This window comes from Muscardinus avellanarius, assembly GCF_963383645.1.
Source record: "Muscardinus avellanarius genome assembly, chromosome: 14".
Taxonomy (NCBI): domain Eukaryota; kingdom Metazoa; phylum Chordata; class Mammalia; order Rodentia; family Gliridae; genus Muscardinus; species Muscardinus avellanarius.
In genome coordinates this window covers 15,942,795-15,948,794 of record NC_137800.1, presented here as the reverse complement: position 1 = coordinate 15,948,794, position 6,000 = coordinate 15,942,795, and positions in this window count along the sequence as shown.

Here is a 6,000-nt window from a genome sequence, read left to right as displayed (position 1 = left end):
TTTCATATCTATTACTGCAAAAAAAATGACTTCAGTCTGTACTAGGTAAGTATTTACCTAAGGATAGTAAAGGACAGTGAGAGAAAGGAGAGTGTGTGGCTTCAGTTGAGTGGATGTGGTGTTTTACGCAGTCTGCAGTCACACGGGCTAACATTCTTTCAACTCCCATTCAGTGAGTACCAAGCCCACCCTAACCATGGGGGAGGATTCACACGTTTCCTAGAGAACCTAGTCCTGGCCATCAAGGCTTTTGCAATTTCAAAGAGGACCTAAAATATACACATAACTCCTGTTCATGAATTGTCTTGTCAACAGAGACCAGGCTGTTGACTCTCTGCTGTGTCCCCATGTCACTGCAGGGCCTGGAACTAGCAGCTAATTATTAAATTGCTATATTAATTAGCATTGGCTATAATCATTACTAAATTTTGATTTTAGTGCTATAAACATGGGTGAAGCAGTGACTTTTTCTGCTGGGGAAAGGATAGACAAGGCAGGTTTTCTACAGACTAATGTTTGAGGTCAGGTGGGGATTTCATAAGCCAAGTTATGGGGTAAGACATTTTAGGTAGAGGGTAGTGTGAAACTGTAGCGCTTGTGTAGACTTAGTGCTTGAAAAACACTAAATTATCTGGATATAGTGTTTGTATTAGAAAGTTGATAGGGTCGAGAGAGTGGAGTGTCAGATTGTTCTGGTTCTTGAAAGCTGGTAAGAAGTTTAGTCCTAATTCTTTGGTCAGGAAAAAGGGTGAGCATAAAAAGTGTTTTAGCAACTAAATAATGGCTCAGAAGTAATGTTAATTTGACAACTGTGTTTAGAAATTTCTGACCTAGGAAACCTGGAGGAGATTTTCTGAAAGAAGACCTCTGACCCCATCTTTGATCCAATCACCTGGAGTGTTTGTGCAAAATGCAGATACCTGTACCCTGCACATATAATGTTTCTTAGCTCTGGGGTAATATATGGGGTCTGGGATTTAAATAAGCTATTCAGGTATTTAAATAAATACCTGAACACTATCCAAGTAGTGTTCCTATATACAAAATTAGCTAAAACTAGATTTAAAACATATTATTATAATGATTAGTTATTATTATTGTTAGCTATAGAATATTCCCTAAAGAGCCCACTTATTATTATTGTTGTAATCTCAGCAGTGGATAAACCCATTCTCTCTTGCTTCAGGCATCCATGATGTGAGAGCAAAACCTTTGTTCTCCTTTTCTCTGTTTCCTGCCACCATGGGATGCGTGGTCCATGGTCTCTCATGGACTAATCCCAACATCTCCAAGGAAAACCATGAGTAAATAAATCTTCCTTCCTCCAAATTATGTGGTCAGGTCTTTGGATTAAAGCAGTTAGCATAATAAGAAAAATTAGTACCAGGAGTAAGGTTGCAGAAGCCCCTTAGAGAGAGAGCCACCGCCATGGCTCTAGATATCACAAATGGAGCCTCATGGTGCTTGTCCTGCTGAATTTCGATACTGTTTTGTCTCATTCTTTCTTTCTATGGCCCTATTCCTCCCCTTTAGAATGCAAAAGTTTACTATTTGCCATTGTACAACGGATACATGCAATTTGCCTTTTATTTTGCTTTTTATTTTCTTTTATAGGGGTTCACAGCAAAAGGTTCACTTTGAGTCTCAGAAGAGACTTTGGACTTTGGGACTTTTGAGTGATGCCAGAAATATTAAGACTGTGAGAACTCTTAGAGATGGACTAAATTGCATTTTGCATTCTGAACTGGACGTGAACTCCTCTTAGGGGCCAGGTGTAGAATGATATAGTTAGATATAGAATGTTTCCTAAGAGCTCATTCATTAATCTTCATGCCATGAAAGTTGTAATCTTAGTAATGGATAAATGCACTGTAATGCATTTATCTGCATGGTGGCCTGGGCTGGAAGGCTGTGGCTGGAGAAGATGGGTCCCTGGGGCTGTAACCTTAGGAACTACACATGGTTCCTCCTCCCTTCACTCAGTTTCTCTTGCTTCTTTCCTTCCTGATGTAAGAGCACAGTCCCGTGCTCTCCCACTCTCTACTCCCCACTGCAGTGCTCTGAGATCACAGGAACTAAACCCCCAAATCTCCATGAAAAACCCTGAGCAAATAAATGTTCCTTTCTCTAAGTTACATGGGCAGGCCTTTGGATATTAGCAGTGAGGATGCTAACCAAGACAGTTATCAATTGCTAGGTAACAAATGACCCCAAATTTAGTGTCTGAACACAACGCCAATGAACTATCTTGAGTATGTAGGTCAGGAATGTGAGAATGGTTCCGCTGAGCAGTCCTCCTGAATCCTCAGTGAAGTGACAGAACAATGCTACAGTCATCCCACAGCTCGACTGGAGTCTGAGGACCCACTTCCCAGCTCATTCATGCAGCCGCTAGTCTCAACTCCTTCCCGTGTGGGCCTCTTCATAGGACTGGGCATGAGATAGCAGTTGACTTCACTCAGAGTAAATGTTTCAAGGGTACAAAAGAGGTATATATATATATATATATATATATATATATATATATATATATATATATATATATGGGGAAGGGCAAGAGACAGAAAAACCAGGACAGGAACTACAAAGTGCTTCTTGGGCTAATCTCAGGGATAGCATACCATCGCATCTGCCATGTTCTTTTGGGCACATGGCATGACCAACCCTGGTACGAGGGAAGGAGCCACACAAGAGTGTGAATGCCTGAAGGCTTGGAAGGTTGGGGAGAACCTGGAGTCCAGGCAACAGGGGAGACAAAAGCCATGGCCGAGATGTGAGTTGATAAGAACCTGAAATTCTGGCATGTGTTGTAAAACTATATGAACTCTTGCATTTGAATGTTTACTGCCCACCGAGAACTGTTGTGAGCACTTTCTATGAATTATCTTACTTAACCTTCATAACTTAATGAGGGAGGCACTGCCATCCAGAGGGTAAACTGAGGTAGAGAGGTTAGTGGCACAGTGAGATAGCTGTTATAAAGAAGGGCTTGTCAGGACAGCGTGTGGAGGAGGGTAATTACCTATTATCAGTCTCCTGTGGGATTTTTACTGGCTGATAAACCACTGTTTTTGCCCTTCACCCGTTTCATCTGGGAAGTGCTGGGATTCTCTGTGAGCTTGCCAAGCAGCTAAGGAGAAGCAAATCACATTCCACCCAAAGTTCCCACGAGCCATGTGTTATTTATTTGTTTGTTTATTGGTTCATTTATTGCTGTTCTAGGGATTCAGTACAGGAGCGCTTGCTAACCCCTGAGCTAAGACCCAGCCCTTTTTAGTTTAAGAGAGGATCTTGCTAAATTGCCCAGGTTGGCATCAACTTGGCATCTCCTGCCTCAGCTTCCTCCTGGGATTACAGACATGAGGTTGCAGTTAAACATCAGTGACACATGCCTTCAATCCCAGTACTTGGGAAGCTGAGATAGGAGCATTGCAGGTTCGAGGCCAGCCTCTGCAATTTAGCAAGCCTCTCATCAACTTAGTGAAGCCCTGTTTCAATTAAAAAATAAAAAACGCTGGCGATGTAGCTCGTAGGTAGAAGGACCCTGGGTTCAATCCCCACTACAGGAAAAAAAAAAAAAAAAGCAGTGGGAACTAAACTGCAGAGGGGAAATCCTCCTGCAAAAGGATCCCTAAGGTGCTCCTAGATAGCTGGATTCTGTTTTCTGATAATGTGAGGACTGATCTCTGCTCCAGGCCTCTCACTGTAAGAATCTTCTGCAGAATGGAGTCTAGGAATGAGGTTTTTTTTTTTTTTTAATCCCAGCAGTTGTGCCCCTGAATAGATAAGGGAGGCTGTGTAGAGTTCTACCATTTCTTCCTGCTTTTTGTTTTTTTTTTTTCTTTTTAGTGCTGGGGATTAGAAAAGCTCCGGACTGTCACTCCTTTGGGTGCCCATGGGCTTTGATGGCAGGTGGGGCATTCTATCTCTAAGCCACACACCACCACCTCCTCCTCCTTCCTCCTCCTCCTCCTCCTCCTCCTCCTCCTCCTCCTTATTATTATTATTATTATTATCATTATTATTAATTAATGTTTTGAAACAGGGTCTCACTAGGTTGCTGAGAGTCTGGCTAACTTGCTGAGCCTGTCTTGAAACCCGGGATCCTCCTGTCTCAGCTTCCCAAGTAGCAGGAAATATCTGTCACCACAACCAGCCCCATTTCTCTGTTTATTATGTTTCTCTCCAACACACGAAATCTGTGGTTCCTCAAAGCTGCTGCTTCCCTGCAGTGGAAAATTCCCCAACCTTTCCCCTCCACTTCTGCTGAACTTTCCTAAAAGATGTCCTCCTACTGCGGCTGCCAGCTCCTCCCTGGCCGGCCTCTCCACTTCTCCTGGGGGCAGATCACAGGATCCCTTTACCTTCCTTCCTTCCTTCCAGATTTTTTTCTCATTTGGAAAATGTCCAGCCTTTCTACCCCAGACTGTCCTATAAAGCCACACCTGTACTGACACATACCTCGGAGTTTGATAATTTACTTAGTGTCAACAAAAAGGGGGGGGGGGGGCGGCTGTAGACCCGGGAGAGGCGCGCCAACTCGGCCCACCAGACCAGGTGTAACCGAGCAGGTCGGCCCGCCTCTGCAGACTCCGCCTTGCCAGCCACCACGCGCTCTGGGGCGACGGGGGCCGGCCCGCGGGTATTAATAAGCCCCAAGACCCGCGAGATGGCGGGAGAAGCCATCGCAGACTGCAGACACCAGCAGGGGTTAAGTGCCAGTGGACCCGGCCGGGTGGCCTGGGATGCCGGGCCCCGAGCCTCCGGGGCGGGTGGCCCTGGAGCGTCTCCAGACGCCCGGGTGGGGCTGCCAGCGAGCCCAGCCAGTCACCCCGACCTGTGGGCGCGGCGGGGCGGGCCGCTGTTTGTCGTCCCAGCCCGAGTGAGCGAGCGGCCCGCGGCACCTCTGCCTTCCCAACTCTTTTGGACTTGGCGAGCGCAGGGGCGCCGCGCGCAGGCGAGCCCAGGACCTGGACAGGTGGGCGCAGGGCGGGACGGAGGATGGACAGGGGCCCGGGGGCAGGCTGTGTGCGGGGGCAGCGGGCCTGGAGGGGCAGCGGGGCGCGCAGTGGGCAGCCAGGCCTGGGCCAGGTCGCCATCGCGCCCTCGCTCCGTCCCTCCTCCGTGCGCCCGGGGCGGGCTCAGGTGCTGCGCCGAGCTGAGAGCGCGGCGGGCGGCAGGTGTCCGGTGTCGGTGTCTGGTGTCTGGAGCTGCCGGCTGGGTGAGCAGCGGCCCCGAGGGCCAGGGGCTTGCGGTCCAGGCCCGGGAGGGCCCGAAAGGACTTGGGCGTCCTTGGGGGATGCGGGTGCCCAGGATGCGCCGGCCCAGAGCAGGGCTGCCCGGTGGTTGCTCCCGCGGACCAGCCTCGCACACTCGCAGGGTGAGGTCTCATTTGTCCCCAGTCCTTCTAGGAGCAGAGTCTCGAGGGCCGGCCTCAGCCCGCGCTGTACTAATCGGGTGCCATCGCCACGCGCCCGCACCCAGGGGCGCCCCCGCGTGGGGCCTGGAGCGGTGCCTGAGGCTGTTGCCTCCCCTGGGCCCTGGGCTGCTGCCTGACTGACCCAGAATGGCCCTAGTTTTCTGCGACCAAGTGAGACCCCTGCAGGCTCCTGCCGTCGGGGATCGTGGGCACTGTTCGGAGGAGGTTTCCTAAGGGATGTCTCCCTTTCCAAGGGTTTTGGAGAAACAAGCGTGGCACCTACTCTTTCTGAACTTAGATTCTCTTCACCCCACCCCCACCCCAAAGGCGTTTATTTGATTGCTTGTGGGATAGAATACTATGGATATAATGCTTTAAGTTGAATAAATAAGTGGGAGGCATACTTGGGCTTAGGTTTGGCATGGGTAGAATTTTCTAGATAAACCTGTAAGCACGGTAACTTCACATTCCTGAAGAATGGGACATATTTACACAACTTACCAAACTGCTGTCACCTCTGTTACTTTATTTCATCCTCAGAACACCCCTTTCTCAGATTAATAAAATAAATTTGGATAAGA